Source organism: Schistocerca cancellata, chromosome 3, assembly GCF_023864275.1.
Source record: "Schistocerca cancellata isolate TAMUIC-IGC-003103 chromosome 3, iqSchCanc2.1, whole genome shotgun sequence".
In the NCBI taxonomy this organism is placed as follows: domain Eukaryota; kingdom Metazoa; phylum Arthropoda; class Insecta; order Orthoptera; family Acrididae; genus Schistocerca; species Schistocerca cancellata.
In genome coordinates this window covers 30352368-30372195 of record NC_064628.1, presented here as the reverse complement: position 1 = coordinate 30372195, position 19828 = coordinate 30352368, and positions in this window count along the sequence as shown.

The following is a 19828-nucleotide window of genomic DNA, read 5'->3' as shown; positions in this document are numbered from 1 at the left end:
TATTTAGAATATTCTAACAAAAGCATCTATCAAAGAGCCTCTTGACTGTTACTTTAGGGAGACATTTTGGAGCTCATTGTCGCCGTAAGTCGTGTGGGTGTTGTCAAATTCTACTGTAGCGAAACGGTTTGTCCCGCAACCGATTTATACAGGTCGTGACAGCTCGCCTACCAGATGACTCCACAAATTCGTACTACCCTACCTCTGCAGCTGGAAGTGCTCAGCCGTGTCGCGTGCACTGTTTGAGACTGAATGGCAGGTACAGTGTTGGGATACTGCGGTGCCAAACGGAGTTGTGGAGAGGAGCGCCGAATGGGAGCACTGCACAAGGCATCGCAAACGCTGCGGAGACCCGTACTGTGCGCGTAGCGCCTGCTCCATATGCAGCCCCGCGTAACACACTTAGCCTGTGATATTCCCTATGGGTAGGCACGAGGCACGTGGCGGCTTCCTTGTTACGCCGCCACGTTACACACAGCAGAGACAGAGAAGAGACGCAGCAGAGCAGCAAGACGTCTGCAGGTCAGTGCACACTGTACACAGTAGGGACAGAGCGAGACTAGGCGGAGCAGCAAGGCCACAGTAACGCGCGTAGCGCTAGCACAGCACATAACGTCCCGTGCCTCCATTGCAAACCTCTCGATACAGTTAAGATTTATATTTTGAATCTGGTTAGGAAATCGAGGTTTTATGCATACAGAGTGGTCGAAAACAGTCTGGAAAGCTTTTAAGGGCGTTGCAGACGATTTAGCGAAGCGATAAAATTAAGAAAAAATTCGATACCTTGCGCCGTTTCTGGGTTATTTAGCACTGAAATTAGCAAACCAAATCGTTGCCCGCTCTAAATCAAGCACTTTCCCGCTCTAAATCAAGCACTTTCACACTCTAAATCAAGCACTTTCCCGCTCTTAATCAAGCACTTTCCCGCTCTTAATCAAGCACTTTGCCGCTCTAAATCAAGCACTTTCCCGCTATTAATCAAGCACTTTCCCACTCTTAATCAGGCACTTTCCCGCTCTTAATCAAGCACTTTCCCACTCTAAATCAAGTACTTTCCCACTCTAAATCAAGCACTTTCCCGCTCTTAATCAAGCACTTTCCTGCTCTAAATCAGGCACTTTCCCGCTCTTAATCAAGCACTTTCCCGCTCTTAATCAAGCACTTTCCCGCTCTTAATCAAGCACTTTCCTGCTCTAAATCAAGTACTTTCCCGCTCTAAAATCAAGCACTTTCCCGCTCTTAATCAAGCACTTTCCCGCTCTAACTCAAGCACTTTCCCACTCCTAATCAAGCACTTGCCCCCTCTAAATCAAGCACTTTCCCACTCTAAATCAAGCACTTGCCCGCTCTTAATCAAGCACTTTCCTGCTCTTAATCAAGTACTTTCCCACTCTAAATCAAGCACTTTCCCGCTCTTAATCAAGTACTTTCCCGCTCTAAATCAAGCACTTTCCCGCTCTTTATCAAGCACTTTCCCGCTCTTTATCAAGCACTTTCCCACTCTAAATCAAGCACTTTCCCGCTCTTAATCAAGCACTTTCCCACTCTAAATCAAGCACTTTCCTGCTCTTCATCAAGCACTTTCCCACTCTTAATCAAGCACTTGCCCGCTCTAAATCAAGCACTTTCCCGCTCTTAATAAAGCACTTGTCCGCTCTAAATCAAGCACTTTCCTGCTCTAAATCAAGCACTTTTCCGCTCTTAATCAAGCTTTTCCCACTCTAAATCAAGCACTTTCCTGCTCTTAATCAAGCACTTTCCCGCTCTTAATCAAGCACTTTCCCGCTCTAAATCAAGCACTTTCCTGCTCTTAGTCAAGCACTTTCCCGCTCTAAATCAAGTACTTTCCCGCTCTAAATCAAGCACTTTCCCACTCTTAATCAAGCACTTTCCCGCTCTAAATCAAGCACTTGCCCGCTCTTAATCAAGCACTTTCCCACTCTAAATCAAGCACTTTCCCGCTCTTAATCAAGCACTTTCCCGCTCTTCATCAAGCACTTGCCCGCTCTAAATCAAGCACTTCCCACTCTTAATCAAGCACTTTCCCGCTCTTAATCAAGCACTTGCCCGCTCTAAATCAAGCACTTTCCTGCTCTTAATCAAGCACTTGCCTGCTCTAAATCAAGCACTTGCCCGCTCTAAATCAAGCACTTTCCTGCTCTAAATTAAGCACTTTCCCGCTCTTAATCAAGCACTTTCCCACTCTAAATCAAGCACATTCCCCCTCTTAATCAAGCACTTGCCCGCTCTTAATCAAGCACTTGCCCGCTCTAAATCAAGGACTTTCCCGCTCTTAATAAAGCACTTGCCCGCTCTAAATCAAGCACTTTCCTGCTCTAAATCAAGCACTTTTCCGCTCTTAATCAAGCTTTTTCCCACTCTAAATCAAGCACTTTGCTGCTCTTAATCAAGCACTTTCCCGCTCTTAATCAAGCACTTTCCCACTCTAAATCAAGCACTTTCCTGCTCTTAGTCAAGCACTTTCCCACTCTAAATCAAGCACTTTCCCACTCTTAATCAAGCACTTTCCCACTCTTAATCAAGCACTTTCCCGCTCTAAATCAAGCACTTTCCCACTCTTAATCAAGCACTTTCCCGCTCTTAATCAAGCACTTGCCCGCTCTTAATCAAGCACTTTCCCGCTCTAAATCAAGCACTTTCCCGCTCTTAATCAAGCACTTTCCCGCTCTTCATCAAGCACTTGCCCGCTCTAAATCAAGCACTTCCCACTCTTAATCAAGCACTTTCCCGCTCTTAATCAAGCACTTGCCCGCTCTAAATCAAGCACTTTCCCGCTCTTAATCAAGCACTTGCCTGCTCTAAATCAAGCACTTGCCCGCTCTAAATCAAGCACTTTCCTGCTCTAAATTAAGCACTTTCTCGCTCTTAATCAAGCACTTTCCCACTCTAAATCAAGCACTTTCCCCCTCTTAATCAAGCACTTGCCCGCTCTTAATCAAGCACTTGCCCGCTCTAAAATACGAAAATGCAGAGTCATCTGTGGGTCCCTGAGCTACCATTTTTGAAATGCTAGTTACCAGTGTCCTCTTTGAAAGTGATGAATTTAAACTGGTTGGCCAAAACCGACGAATGTTCGGTATGAGCAAAACAAACAAAGAACACGTTCGGTGACACCGCCTCTGGCAGGCTGCTTGAATTTCCTCGTGCGACAATGTAACTGGGCAACTACGTGATAATTAACTTGGAAACGAGACAATGTATCGAAATTTTTCTTAGCAATTCTCAGCGCAACCTGACGTACAACACCTGTAAAAGCTTTTCAGACTTTTCTGAGCGCACTGCATGTTGCATACAAGAGTAATGAAAGGTCTTTATGGAGCAACAACTACAGGCAGAAGCGGAGGACATATGGCGAATGTGTGTTGTGTAAGGAATTTCCTAATCAACTATTTAGGGAAAGCTTCAGATTAAACAGACGGCAGTTCGAAGAGACGTACACTCTGTTAGAGGAAGACTTAAAAGGCAAACAGTGTAACTTGCGACACCCCATACCTAATGAAGAAAAGTTAGGGATATGTTTAAGGTAATATTTATGGAATATTCCGACGGTTGTTCGAGGAACATAGATATATTAACTTGACTAGATAGTGCTAATCTTCCACAATAATATTTGTTTACTAGTTCGTTGTGAAACGACTTTCAGCGTCTTAGACGACCGTCAGATAACTTAAAACACAGTCCACACAACTGCAGCCAGAATTCATGGCTGTATAAAAGTATGTGACATGTTATGACTATATTGATACAAACCACAAGCGTAACATAATACCTAAAGAGATTGAACAGATATATATTATATTACAGTATATTCAAATATTGAAAATATATGAATGTATAAGCCAAAAATGACGTGCAAGAGAGTAATGGCAGAGGCTACTATGTCATATGGACAAACTGATGAATGTGATGAACAGACCGAAAACGTTGGGGGAAGAGGGAGAGAAAGAAGTCTATGGAACTTGGGTGCGGAACAGTTACAGCAAGCTTATTATCTAATGGTGAGAGAAATAACTGGCTGAACTACTTCAGTAACGGTGAGTAATGGAACTGTTTTTGGTGTTTGAGGACCAGCTCAGGATTCTTTGAATGGTGTTTACTAATGGCAAAAATTTCAAGTGATAGTAGTTTTCTGCCTACAGTTCCTTTCTGCAGAACGAGACACTTCACATCATATGAGTGACATTCATTCAGAGCATGTTTAGCAAAGGTGGAATCTTTCCTATTCAGTCTCCAACTCGTTACATGCTCAGTCAGTCCAGTAGTTACAGCGCCACCTGATCGTCGTACACGTAATTTGCCCCACAGCTTTCAGGAAATACTATAAAATCCACTCTGTTCTAAAGGTGGAATCTCATCTTTACTGCTGAACAGAAGGTCGGAAATTGTATTCCTAGTGTAAAGGGCTGGAATATAGTTCCTGTACTTTGGTTTGCTGGCAAGAACCTGTGATGTCCTACGCACATATAGCATAGGGGCCAATTTGTTATCAGTGTGGTTTTGGGCTGTCTGAGATGGATAAAGGGGTACTGTTATCCTGTCTCTCTTCTTTTCGCTGGGTATGTTGTGAGTTAGGTTAGGACTATAAACAATGCTGTATGCTATTTCTTTAATTATTTTCATTTCATTTTCAAAATATGTTTTGGTTTGTGGTATATTAGATACAAAGATCGCAACTGAAAAATACTTAAAGCAAAATTATTTACAGTTTCAATAGGTTCTGTACAGCCAGTCAGACAGATTGGCAATGGGGTCCTCACTGAGCCGTTTACTAGCTGAAACATTTATGGGTAATTCTGAACAAACATTTTCGGATAAAGAGCCTCGAATTTTTAAAATACAATATTGGATTAGATATGTGGATGATGTACTGTGCTTGTAGGCAGGTAGCACCAGACAATTAAATTTTTTCGCATTTTAATTCTCACTTCAGTAAAGTCCACTTTACAATGGAGTTGGGAGGAGACTCTATCGCCTTTTTAGATCTCAACAGTGACATCAGTAAGCAACAGTATTTGTTTAAGATGTACAGCAATGTAACTTCACCAGACACAGTAATACCAGTCAGTTCCCAATATTTCACAACACACAAACATGCAGCCTTCCACTATGGTTCACTGCCTACTATGAATACCACAAATTAGACCAGATTTTGAAAAATGAATCGAAAATAATTAAAGAAATAGCATACTGCAAAGCTTACAGTCCTACCCTAATTCACAACATACTTGGTAAAATAACGGACAAAGGATAACAACACTCCTTTACCCATCTAAGGTACTAAACCACACTGATAACAAATAGGTTCCCATTCTGCATATGGTTAGGACTTTATAAATTGTTGCCAGAAAACTAAAATACAGGAAATATACTCCAACTTTTTGCTGTAGGAATACTGTTGCCCACTTTATGTTGAACAGCGAAAGTTAGATTCGACCTTTAGAACAGAGTGGATTTTATAGAATTTCCTGCAATCTGTGTGGCAAATTATATGTAGGTCAATTAGGTTGAAATATTAGCCTGACTGAGCATGAAACGAGTTGGAGACTGAAAAAGTAAGATTCCACTTTTGCTGAACATGCTCTGAATGAATGCCATTCATATGATGTGAAATGTGATGTTCCCCATAAAGGAACTAAAGGGAGAAAACCAACATTACATGAAATTTTGATCATTAATAAACACCAATCAAAGAATCCTGACCTAGTCCTTAATGGCCAAACACAGTTCCATTACTCCTCCTCACTGAAACAGCCAGTTATTATTTCTCTCACCATACGATAAGTTTGCTATAATGTTCCATATCCACATTCCATATACTACTTTCTCCCTCTTTCTTCGGTCTGTTCATCACATTCTTTGTGTTTTGATGTGTATTGATGTCACGTATCTTTAGACAGCAATCCTTGTACAGCTATGAAAGCTCGCTGAAGTTGTGTGGACTATTTCTTTAATATTAAGGTGTTTGACAGTGACCTAAGGAGCCGAAAGCCGATTCGTAACAAACTAGTAAATAAATATTATTGCGGAACATTAATACTGTGAATACATTAATATGTTTAAGGTATGTAATAAAAGCGTTTATTTTTCTCTCAATACTTCTTATAATTAAGAGCCTATTTGTTATAAGTGTGGTTTTCTACCTTAGATGGGTAATTCAAAATTCCAAGAAACTATATACATCTGAAAGAATTAATCATGAATGTGGTTCAGTTTTGTTCAGATGCATATCTGTGGAATAACATTCCAAAGTAGATGCAGATCTGGTAGACGCAGGAGGATTATTCACATATAGAGTGTTTGGAAATTGCTGTTGCAAACTTCTACGATTTGTGGAGGTGAGTGAAAACATAATATTTCGAATAGGAACCCATGCCTGGAAACATCATCCAAGAACGTTTTCATTTGTTTGTTGACTCTTCAGTCTTCCAACTGATTTGATGCGACCCACCACGAATTTCCCTTGTGTCCATCACTTCATCTCAGAAACGCTTGCAACATAGGTCCTTAATTATTTGCTGGATCTACTCCAACCTCTGTCTTCCTCTACAATTTTTATCCTGTAATACCATGGAAGTTATTCCCTCATGTCTTAACAGATATACTGTCAACCTGTCCCTTCTTCTTGTCAGTGTTTTCCATACATTCCTTTCCTCCCACATTCTGCAGAGAACCTCCTCATCGCTTATCTGACGAGGCCACCTAATTTTCGTAATTTTTCTGTATCATCACATATCAAATGTTTATTTTCTTTTCTGTTCCGGTTTTCCCACGCACTATGTTTCACTTCCATACAAGCCATGTTCCAAATGTACATTCTCAGAAATTTCTTCCCCTAATTAAGGCATATGTTTGACACTGGCAGACATCTGTTGGCCAGGAATTCCCTTTTTGCCTGTGCTAGTCTATTATGGGTTATTTTGCAACCTAGATAGCAGAATTCCCTAACTTTTTATTTTATTTTTATTTTACATGTCTAGTTCAATAGGACCAAACTGAGGGTCAAATCTCAAAGGTCATGGAACGTGTCAGTACATTAAATTACAATATAAAAGTAATAAGAAATAAAATAAAATGTTTATGAGCCCAAAAAAAAAGACAATACTTAAGTTCTAAGTGGCCCCAACACTCCTGTTTCTTATTTATATAAATGATATGCGCTCTAGTATTATGGGTGAGCTAAAATATTTCTATTCACCGATGACACTAGCTTGGTAGTAAAAGATGTTGTGTGCAGCGTTGGAACTGTTTAAAATAGTGCAGTTCAAGACATAAGTTCATGGTTTGTAGAAAATAAAGTAACGCTAAATCACAGTAAAATTCAGTTTTTACAGTTTCTAACACTGATCCCTCATTCATCCCCATTACGGTCGGAGGAAGGCAATGGCAAACCACCTCCTCTAGGATCTTGCCCAGTAAGGCGGCGCGGGTCTCCCGCGTCGCTCCCCTACGCTCTGTAAAGAAGTATGGGACTCATCATTATCATCATCAACACTGATCCCAGGAAACCCCATACTGAACTATGCCCCACTCAGTCCCCACATCATAGCCATTCTCAACACTGTGAGGGATCACCTTCTCTTCTGCTGTTTGTTATTAAAGAAAGAAGTGAACCAATTGTGAGATACTCCCTGTATTCCATAATGGTCCAACTTGTGGAGCAATATTTTACGATCAGCGTAATTAAACGCCTTAGTCAAATCAAAAAAGATGCCTAGAGTTCCAAAACTTTTGTTTAATCCATCAAGTACCTCACAGAGAAAAGAGAATGCAGCATTTTCAGTCGTTAAACCATTTCTAAATCCGAACTGTACATTTGATAGCAAATAATGTGGAATTAAATGATTAATTATCCTTACATACAGGCTTTTCAATAACTTTAGCGAACACTGATAATATAGAAATAGGTCAAAAATTGTCTACAATTTCCCTTTCTCCATTTTTATAAAGCGGCTTTGCTGCTGAGTACTTTAATCGTTCAGGAAACTGAATATCCTTAAAGGAAAAATTACAAATATGGCCAAGTACAGGACTACCATGTGCAGCACAGTACTTTAATATCCTGTTTGGCACTCCATCATGTCCATGAGAGTCCTTAGTCTTCAGTGGTTCAATTATTGACTCAATCTCCCCTTGTCAGTATGACAGATGAGCATTTCAGACATCAGTCTCAGAAAAGCATTTTACAAGAGAGTTATAAGATTCCCTGTAGAAACTCAGTTTTTATTTAATTCACCGGGAATGCTCAGAAAGTGATCGTTAAATAATGTACATATATCTGAATTACCAGTGACAGAAACATTTTTACTTCGAACTGAATTTATATCGTCGACCTTGTGCTGCTGACGAGACACTTCCTTCACAACTGATCATATGGTTTTAACTTTATTCTGTGAATTAGCTCTGCGTAAGACATACTTTTTGTCTTCCTAATAACTTTTTTAAGCATGTTACAATACTGTTTGTAATGGGCTACTGTAGCTCGATTGTGACTGCTTCTAACATTTTTATATACATCCCACTTTTTTCTATATGATATTCTTATCCCACTAGTCAGCCACTCAGGATGCCGTTTACTGCTAATACCCTATTTAGAACGTTCAAAGAGCATGACAAATGTTTAAGGAAAGCATCAATTTGTCATCTATGTTTTAGGAATTATAAAAATCCTGCCACTTTTGTTCCTTAACGAGGTTTAAAAAAGTATATTGCCGTTGGATTAGCTTTTCTACAAAGTTTGTAATAATGTATATTTGTTATTTGTTTGAATACAAGAACCTTTTATTGTTAATATTTGTACATCGTGGTCTGAAAGGCCAATCACTCTTTTACTAACAGAAAGCCCATCTAGTAATGAGGAATGAATAAAAATATTGACTATGGTGTGCTGCTGTTCCCTTGCATCCTGGTTGGAAAGAAACACAATCTGCATCAGATCATATGGATTTAGGAGCTCTTCCAATTTCCTTTTTCTTGCACAGTCAGATACAAAATTAATATTGAAGTCACAACATATTAATAATTTGTGGTACTTCGTGTAAAGTGAACCAAGAACCCTCTGTAGCTTGAGCAGAAAAGCTTCGTCTACTTGATGGTCCAAAATTTTGATGTTAAGTTTCTTGCTATTTTCATTTCTGATACTTCTCGTGTCTTTCCTCTTTCTTCGATTTATTGTGAATCCATACTCTGCACCATTCATTCCATTAAGATGATGTTGCAGTTCTTCTTCACTTTCACTGAGAACTACCATGTCATCAGAGAGTCTCGTCATTGATATCCTTTCACCTTGAATTTTAATTCTACTGTTGCACTTTTCCTTTATGTCCGTCATTGCTCCTTCGGTGTATAGATTGAGCAATAGGGGCGAAAGCTTACACACCTGTCTTACACCCTTGTCTCCTCTTGGCTCTTGTACATGTTGTGTCTTACCCGTCTTTCCCTAAAGCTTACCCCTATTTTTTCAGGATTTCGAACATCTTGCACCATTTGACATTGTCATGCGCTTTTTTCCAGGTCGTAAAACCATATGAAGGTATCTTGATTTTTTTTTGGCCTTGGTTGCATTATCAACTGCAATGTGAGAGCTGCCTCTTTGGTGCCCTTACCTTTCCTAAAGCGAAACTTATCGTCACCTAACAGGTCCTGAATTATCTTTCGATTTTTATGTATATTATTCTTGGCAGGAACTTGGATGCATGAGTTGTTAAGCTGACTGAGCGATAGAAAAAAACACACTTATCACCTCTTTTTGTTTTCGGAATCGTGTGAATGATAATTTTCGGAAAGTCAGATGGTATATCACCAGACTCATACGTTCTACGGTGAACAGTCGGTTTATTGCCACTTCCACTATATCAGAAATTCTGATGGAATGTTATCTGTCCCTTCTGATTTGATTTTAATCCTTCGAGAACTCTTTTACATTCCAATTCAAATGCTGGGTCACCTATGTCTCTATATCGACTCCTGTTTCTTCTTCTATGACATCATCAGACAAGTCTTGCCGCTCATAGACTACTTCAGTGTATTCTTTCCACCTATCGGCTGTATCCTCCGCATTTAACAGTGGAATTCCAGTGTACTCTTTATGTTGCTTACCTTGCTTTTTCACCGAAGGTTGGTTTGACTTTTCTATATGCTGAGCCAGTCCTTCCAGCGATCATTTCCTCTCCGATTTTTTCACATTTTATTTATCCGTTTTTCCTTAGCTTCCCTTCACTTTCTGTTTGTACCATTCCTAAGTGGATTACTTTCTCTGTATTCCTGAATTTCCCAGAACATTTTTGTACTCCTTTGTTTCATCGATAAGCTAAAGTATTTCTTCTGTTACATACGATTCCTTCGCAGTTACCTTCTTGGTATTATATATTTTTTTCCGACTTCTGTGATATCCTTTTTTTGGAGACGTCCATTCCTCTTCTACTTAACTGCCTGCTGAGCAATTCCTGATCGCCGTATCTACAGCCATAGAGAACTTAAAGTGTATCTCTTCATTCGTTAGTACTTCCGTATCCCACTTCTTTACTCAGTGATTTCTTAAATTTCAGCCTACTCTTCATCACTACTAAATCGTGATCTGAGTTTATATCTGCTCCTGGGTACGCCTTACAGTCAGTATCTGACTTCGGAATCTCAGCCTGACCATGATGTAATCTAACTGAAATTTTCCTGTATGTCCCGGGCTTTTCCAACTATACCTAGTCCTCTTGCGACGCTTGAACAGGACATTCCTTATTACTAGCTGAAATTTATTGCAGAACTCAGTTACACTTTCTCCTCTTTCATTCCTAGTACCAAGCCCATTTTTTCGCGTAACCCTTTCTCCTACTCCTTCCCCTATAACTGCAATTCAATCCTTTGTGCCTATTACATTTTCATCTCCCCATACTTACTGAACTATCTGTTCAATATCCTCAGGTACTACCACTAGCTCTCTCTCTCTCTCTCTCTCTCTCTCTCTCTCTCTCTCTCTCTCCATCCTCAGCTTGTGACGTCGGGAAGTATACCTGAACTGTCATTGTCGGTGTTCATTTGTTTCGATTCTCATGAGAACAATCCTATCACGGAACTGTTCACAGTATCTCACTCTCTGCCGTACATTCCTATTCATAACGAATCCTACACCTGTTCTACCATTTTCTGCTGCTGCTGATATGATCAGAAATCCTCGTCTTCACTTCTAGATTGAGCCTTTGCATTTCCATTTCAATTTTTTTTATTTTCTAGCTTCCCTAACACATTCAAACTTCTCACATTCCTCGCCCAAACTCTTAGACCGTTTACGTTTCGTACATCATTCAAAGTTTTTCTCACGGTCACATCCCCCTTCGGAGCCCCTCCGGAGACCCGAATGGGGCTAGTCCAGAATCTTTTGCCAATGGAGAGACCGTCATGACACCTTTCAATTACGGGCCGCATGTCCTACAGAGCGTCTACGTCACAGGCGCCGGTGCCTGTAAATGTATGTATACACAGGGTTATTCTGTTATGATGTTACAAACTTTCAAGGATGATGGAGGCGGATAATTGTATCAGTCTGAGGTAAGTGTCTCTGGTTCGGAAACTAATGAGACGAAAGTTACAAGTGAAAATCATTCTGATACCTCTGACACTGGCATACATATACCCATATTGTTGTTGCTAAGAAAATAGGGTACTTACCTTTCAAGAGTGGTACTATGGACCAGAACAAGGAAAATGTGTATTAAACATGGGCTCTAAAATGTTTGTCTGAGGAGCTATGAACACTTGTTCATATTAGAGTGAACACATCTCTATTGAACAAGTGCTTATAACTCTTAAGGAGTGTATTTTAGAACCCAAGTTTCCTGTACATTTTTTCTTGTTTTGGTACCATACTACCACCGCTGAAAGTTGCATAGCCTACAGTCTTAGCAACAGCTGTACCGGTACATGAATTCCAATGTCAGAGGTGACAGAACGGTTATCGCTTATAGCTTACGACTCATTCGCTTCCGGTACAGGGACCATTACCTCGGACTAATACATTTATGCTTCTCCATCATCCTTAAAAGTCTTTATCATCATCACGGAATCACCCTGTGTACATATACATATAGAAGTTGTGGTGCTTGTAATTTTGACGCTCAGTAGCGTCGTTGGATGACGTTTCCGGAGTAGGTTCCAGTACTCACGTTTCTCTAAAAGTTCTCGAAGTATGTAACTGGAGTTTCCGAATATCCTGTATGCAGTGTCGAATGTTCTCTGAATAAACGACTTGTTAGATGATGACGATCTTAATAATTGACATGATATCATTGAGTTACATAATATATCCCCTCCTGTTTCAGATACAGTCTAAAACACTTTTGCTACCCGGTATGATTTGGGCATATCTTTGGTTGAAAAATTTAGAGAAGGCGTCGGTTTCTTGTTCAATTGCATTCGCATATAGTCTATCTTTTCGTAGCTCTCTCTTCGAAACCGTTTATGATCTCGTGCATCATGCTATTGGCGTCTGATTTCTATTTCTTTTTTGGCCAAGGATGTCCTGGTTTGTCCAATATTTCATTACATTGTGTTCCTGTGATGTCCATGTCTCTGTCATCAATTGTAACGGTCGCGGTAATCTCATCAGCTTCCATCATATTTGCTGTTGTGTTTCTGTTTGTCGTATTTGGAATTGAAAATGCCATCCGGTTTTGGTACGTCCATCGGCGGATTGAAGTTGCTGCTTGCAGTAACTAATAATTAACAATTTCTATACTACAAGTCCTCTGCTGTCATCCTCCATATTCTTCCTTCAACTTTTGCTCATGTAATATGGATGACTGGTATCGTAAAGTAGAGGGTTATTCTGAAGCAGGTATTCCATCATAAAACGCTTTTTATACGAGCAACGAAAGTGAACTGTGGCTGCAGAAGCGCGAGCTGCAGCTAAAAGCTCAGCAGTGGCAAAGCGCAGCCGGAAGAAACAGCTGACACACCGACAACAGGTGCGGCAGAGGCGCGGCAGAACTTTGCTGCTCGGGCAGAGTGACAGCGGCCCACACGTCCCAGCGGTATACTTGCTGCCTCTGCTCTCAAAAGCCAGGCCGGATATTAGGGCGTCACACGCTGTGACACGCGTAAAGCTGAAATACTAAACACCCTTTTCCAAAGCTGTTTCACATAGTGGCAGACTCTGCAAGAGACGCGCTCTGCATCGCGGTGTAGCTTGCTCGCCAGGTTTCGTGAGGGTTCGTTTCTGGATGAGGTATCGAATATATTGCTTCCCCCTACTTATACCTCCCGAAGAGATCACGAATGTAAAATTAGAGAGATTAGAGCGCGCACGGAGGCTTTCAGACAGTCGTTCTTCCCGCGAACCATACGCGACTGGAACAGGAAAGGGAGGTAATGACAGTGGCACGTAAAGTGCCCTCCGCCACACACCGTTGGGTGGCTTGCGGAGTTTAAATGTAGATGTAGATGTAGATGTAGATAGGAAGACCACACTGCAGTTCCTTCTCTAAATCCTCGCACGAACGAAAAAATGTCTGACATCGAAATTAGTGTCCAGGGAATAGAAAAGCAACTGAAATCACTCAACAGAGGAAAGTCCACTGGACCTGGCGGGATACTAATTCGATTCTACACAGAATACGCGAAAGAACTTGCCCCCCTTCTAACAGTCGTGTACCGCAAGTCTCTAGAGGAACGGAAGGTTCCAAATGATTGGAAAAGAGCACAGGCAGTTCCAGTTTTCGAGAAGGGTCGTCGAACAGATGAGCAAAACTATAGGCCTATATCTCTGACATCGATCTGTTGTAGAATTTTAGAACACGTTTTTTGCTTGCGTATCATGTCATTTCTGGAAACCCAGAATCTATTCTGTAGGAATCAACATGCATTCCGGAAACAGCGATCGTGTGAGACCCAACTCGCTTTATTTGTTCATGAGACCCAGAAAATATTAGATACAGGCTCCCAGGTAGATGCCATTTTCCTTGACTTCCGAAAGGCGTTCGATACAGTTCCGCACTGTCGCCTGATAAAGTAAGAGCCTACGGAATATCAGACCAGCTGTGTGGCAGGAATGAAGAGTTTTTAGCAAACAGAACACAGCATGTTGTTCTCAATGGAGAGACGTCTACAGACGAAGTAACCTCTGGCGTGCCACAGGGGAGTGTTATGTGACCATTGCTTTTCACAATATTATATAAATGACCTAGTAGATAGTGTCGGAAGTTTCATGTTGCTTTTCGCGGATGATGCTGTAGTATATAGAGAAGTTGCAGCACTGGAAAATTGTAGCGAAATGCAGGAAGATCTGCAGCGGATAGGCACTTGGTGCAGTGAGTAGAAACTGACCCTTAACATAGACAAATGTAATGTATTGCGAATACATAGAAAGAATGATCCTTTATTGTATGATTATATGATAGCGGAACAAACACTGGTAGCAGTTACTTCTGTAAAATATCTGGGAGTATGCGTGCGGAACGATTTGAAGTGGAATGATCATATAAAATTAATTGTTGCCAGGTTGAGATTCATTGGGAGAGTCCTCAGAAAATGTAGTCCACCAGCAAAGGAGGTGGCTTACAAAACACTCGTTCGACCTATACTTGAGTATTGCTCATGAGTGTGGGATCCGTACCAGGTCGGGTTGACAGAGGAGATAGAGAAGATCCAAAGAAGAGCGGCGCGTTTCGTCACAGGGTTATTTGGTAAGCGTGATAGGGTTACGGAGATGTTTAGCGAACTCAAGTGGCAGACTCTGCAAGAGAGGCGCTCTGCATCGCGGTGTAGCTTGCTGTCCAGGTTTCGAGAGGGTGCGTTTCTGGATGAGGTATCGAATATATTGCTTCCCCCTACGTATACCTCCAGAGGAGAACACGAATGTAAAATTAGAGAGATTCGAGCGAGCACGGAGGCTTTCCGGCAGCCATTATTCCCGCGAACCATACGCGAGTGGAACAGGAGAGGGAGATAATGACAGTGTCACGTAAAGTGCCCTCCGCCACACACCGTTGGGTGGCTTTAGAAGTATAAATGTAGATGTAGATGTCGACACAGGTGCGTCCACCCATCGACTGAGGCCAAACATTGCTGTGGCAAAAAAAGCTGTTCGCTCGGCGGGATTGTGCAGCCGTGCCATCGTGCTGGCCTCTCCGTATTCTAAATGTGAGGGCTGGATTTTTCTCCTCAGCTGCACTCAGGGCCAAATGCAATTCGCCTACAAGCAGACGAATGCTATACCGGGGTTAATATCAAACTATTGTAAGTAGGTTGTTTATGTTTTCTTATTGGCAACGTTACGTAGCGCTCTGTATGAAAATCACTGGCTGTGCTGTGTGCAGTCTGTGGCTAGTTTGCATTGTTGTCTGCCATTGTAGTGTTGGGCAGCGGCAGCTGGATGTGAACAGCGCGTATTATCCGCAAGACTCTTCAATGGTGTTTGTGCACCTGCACAGTCACAACAGATGGCTGCTGGCCATCTCTACAAGGACTACAGTAGGTCTGCATCTTTGATGACCCACCAATACCATTATTTCTACAAGCACTGCAGTGGGTCTGCACCTCTGGTGGCCCACCAATACCGTAATCTCTACCAGGACTACAGTGGGTCTGCTCTGTGATGACCTACCTACCAATATTCTTCAAAACGTCGAATGACTCTGCTGTGGGTTTGCTCTGTTGTGGCCCATTACCTGTCAGCATGTCATTAGTCAGCACTGTCTTTCAGTTGGAAGGACAACACTACTTCTTCAAGACTGCATGGAAATCCATTACTTCCGTGTGCATTGTCTTTTACTGCTCAGACTTTGAGAAAAAAAAAACACTGCAACTTTACTATGATGAATGATCAGGACTATCTTTATGGACTGTGAGCAAATTTTAGCTTTTGACCAACATTGTATCAATAAGTGTGTGCATTTGATTTCTTTGTTATTGTAATTACGATTATGAAAAATTTTTTCAAATTTGTATTGGCCAGTGCCCAAAACAATTTGTAAAATTTTTTTGTGGGGAGCATGGGGGCTATGTAAGTAGGCTGTTTATGTTTTCTTATTGGCAACGTTACGTAGCGCCCTGTATGAAAATCACTGGCTGTGCTGTGTGCAGCCTGTGGCTAGTTTGCATTGTTGTCTGCCATTGTAGTGTTGGGCAACGGCAGCTGGATGTGAACAGCGCGTAGCGTTGCGCTAAAAATATTGTATGTCAGTTTAAGCACAGTCTTGTATAATTGTTCTAAGGGGACGTTTCACTATGTTCATCGCATGCTTAATTTAACGGAAGAAGAAATGAGAAACTTAAACGAAAGTCGAACAGCAAACAAGAAGAGCAGCAGCTATAGTCAGAGAATAATATTGCGTAATAAATTGGTTTCTCATATCCATAGCAATAACTCTCGGACAAGAAATTTAAACGAGAGCCTAAATGCAAAGAGAAAGAGTAGAGGTGTCCAGAAAGGAAGATGCTGTCTGAAATTGGCCTCTTACATCCCTAATATAACTCATCAGTGAAAACAATAAAACGCGTAAGTATATTGTGTCTAATTACCCTCATCAGACTCATTTATTTTGTAATAGTCTGTATTATTAGATGAAAGAAAGGCGTCAAAGGAATGATAACCAAGTTCATTTTATGACAGTACCACGCAGCTTGTTAAAACGATATTTCAGGTAATGGGATATGCAAATTTTTTTAACTGCCTTTAAAAATTTTATCTTTGTAATTGATTTGTATTAAGGACCTTGTAAATATACTAAAAACGGCTCTGAGCTAGCGTTTCATACGTCTGGGCTTCTGTTCTGTAGACATAAGAAATTTTAGCCTAGTGTTGTTGTGATCTTCAATCCGAGTACTGGTTTGATGCAGCTCTCAGTGCTACTCCATCCTATGCGAGCCTCCATCTCCGAATAACTACTGCAACCTACATCCTTCTGAATCTGCAGCAGTTGTTCTGAGATGAAGAGGCTCGCGCAGGTTAGAGTAGCGTGGAGAGCTGCATCAAACCAGTACTCGGACTGAAAACCACAACATTAAAACTACAAACGTAATTTATTGATTTGTATTAGTTTTCAGGTAGGCAAACGTATACATTGCGAGCAAAAGTAACTTGAAAAGATCGTTCTGGCACCAGTAGAAAATTAACGAATGTGATCATCATCATCATCATCATCATCATTTAAGACTGATTATGCCTTTCAGCGTTCAGTCTGGAGCATAGTCCCCCTTATAAAATTCCTCCATGATCCCCTATTCAGTGCTAACATTGATGCCTCTTCTGATGTTAAACCTATTACTTCAAAATCATTTTTAACCGTATCCAGGTACCTTCTCCTTGGTCTACCCCGACTCCTTCTACCCTCTACTGCTGAACCCATGAGTCTCTTGGGTAACCTTGCTTCTCCCATGCGTGTAACATGACCTCACCATCTAAGCCTATTCGCCCTGACTGCTACATCTATAGAGTTCATTCCCAGTTTTTCTTTGATTTCCTCATTGTGGACACCCTCCTGCCATTGTTCCCATCTACTAGTACATGCAATCATCCTAGCTACTTTCATATCCGTAACCTCAACCTTATTGATAAGGTAACCTGAATCCACCCAGCTTTCGCTCCCATACAACAAAGTTGGTCGAAAGATTGAACAGTGCACAGATAGCTTAGTCTTGGTACTGACTTCCTTCTTGCAGAAGAGAGTAGATCGTGGCTGAGCGCTCACTGCATTAGCTTTGCTACACCTCGCTTCCAGTTCTTTCACTATGTTTCGATCCTGTGAGAATATGCATCCTAAGTACTTGAAACCGTCCACCTGTTCTAACTTTGTTCCTCCTATTTGGCACTCAATCCGTTTATATTTCTTTCCCACTGACATTACTTTCGTTTTGGAGATGCTAATCTTCATACCATAGTCCTTACATTTCTGATCTAGCTCTGAAATATTACTTTGCAAACTTTCAATCGAATCTGCCATCACAACTAAGTCATCCGCATATGCAAGACTGCTTATTTTGTGTTCACATGTCTTAATCTCACCCAGCCAGTCTATTGTTTTCAACATATGATCCATAAATAATATGAACAACAGTGGAGACAGGTTGCAGCCTTGTCTTACCCCTGAAACTATTCTGAACCATGAACTCAATTTACCGTCAACTCTAACTGCTGCCTTACTATCCATGTAAAGACCTTTAATTGCTTGCAAAAGTTTGCCACCTATTCCATAATCTTGTAGAACAGACAATAACTTCCTCCTAGGAACCCGGTCATATGCCTTTTCTAGATCTATAAAGCATAGATACAATTCCCTGTTCCACTCGTAACACTTCTCCATTATTTGCCGTAAGCTAAAGATCTGGCCCTGACAACCTCTAAGAGGCCTAAACCCACACTGATTTTCATCCAATTGGTCCTCAACTAATACTCGCACTTTCCTTTCAACAATGCCTGAGAAGATTTTACCACAACGCTGATTAAAGACATACCTCTGTAGTTGTTACAATCTTTTCTGTTTCCATGTTTAAAGATTGGTGTGATTACTGCTTTTGTCCAGTCTGATGGAACGTGTCCCGACTCCCAGGCCATTTCAATTATCCTGTGTAGCCATTTAAGACCTGACATTCCACTGTATTTGATGAGTTCCGACTTAATTTCATCCACCCTAGCCGCTTTATTGCACTGCAATCTATTGACCATTTTTGCCACTTCCTCAAATGTGATCCTACTTCCATCATCATTCCTATCCCATTCTACCTCGAAATCTGAAACATTACTGATCGCATTTTCACCTACATTGAGCAACTCTTCAAAATATTCCCTCCATCTGCCCAAGGCATCCACAGGATTCACCAGCAGTTTTCCTGACCTGTCCAAAATACTTCCTTCTTACCTCCCTTTCGAAGACTGCTAATTACACTCCAGAATGGTTTTCCAGCAGCTTGACCCATAGTCTCCAACCTGTTTCCAAAGTCTTCCCACGATTTCTTCTCGGATGCTGCAATTATCTGTTTGGCTTTGTTTCTTTCTTCAACATAACTTTCTCTGTCTACCTGGGTTCTGGTATGTAGCCATTTTTGATACACCATCTTTTTCCTTTTACAGGCTGCCTTGACTGTATCATTCCACCAAGCTGTTTGCTTCATCCTATTTTTACACACTACTGTTCCAAGACATTCTTTAGCCACTTCTAGTACTGTGTCCCTGTACCTTGTCCATTCCTTTTCCAATGACTGTAATTGACTACATTCAACTAACTGGTACCTTTCTGAGATCGCTGTTATGTACTTGTGCCTGATTTCCTTATCCTGAAGTTTCTCCACTCTTATCCTGTTTTCAACATATGATCCATAAATAATATGAACAACAGTGGAGATAGGTTGCAGCCTTGTCTAACCCCTGAAACTACTCTGAACCATGAACTCAATTTACCGTCAACTCTAACTGCTGCCTGACTATCTATGCACACTGCCTCCAGCATTCTCAGCCATGGCAACAGTTAACTTCTGGAACAATTTGTGCCGCAGTTGGAGATCGGCCTCTCCCAAGACCATTTCTAAGATCTCCAGCTTTCGAATCACGTTCTTCAACCCCAGTGCGGGAAGAGGACGTCTCCGTATTCCTTTGATGCGCCGATACGTAGGACAGCAGCACTGTTGCTGTTGCTGTTACTTGGATGAAACAGCTTCACGGGTAAGCCCTGCTCACCTTGTCCAGACCCGTGTTGACTGTCTGCAAGTGCAGCGCACACTGATTCTTGTGTTTGAATGCCGGCCGCGGTGGTCTCGCGGTTCTGGCGCTGCAGTCCGGAACCGCGGGACTGCTACGGTCGCAGGTTCGAATCCTGCCTCGGGCATG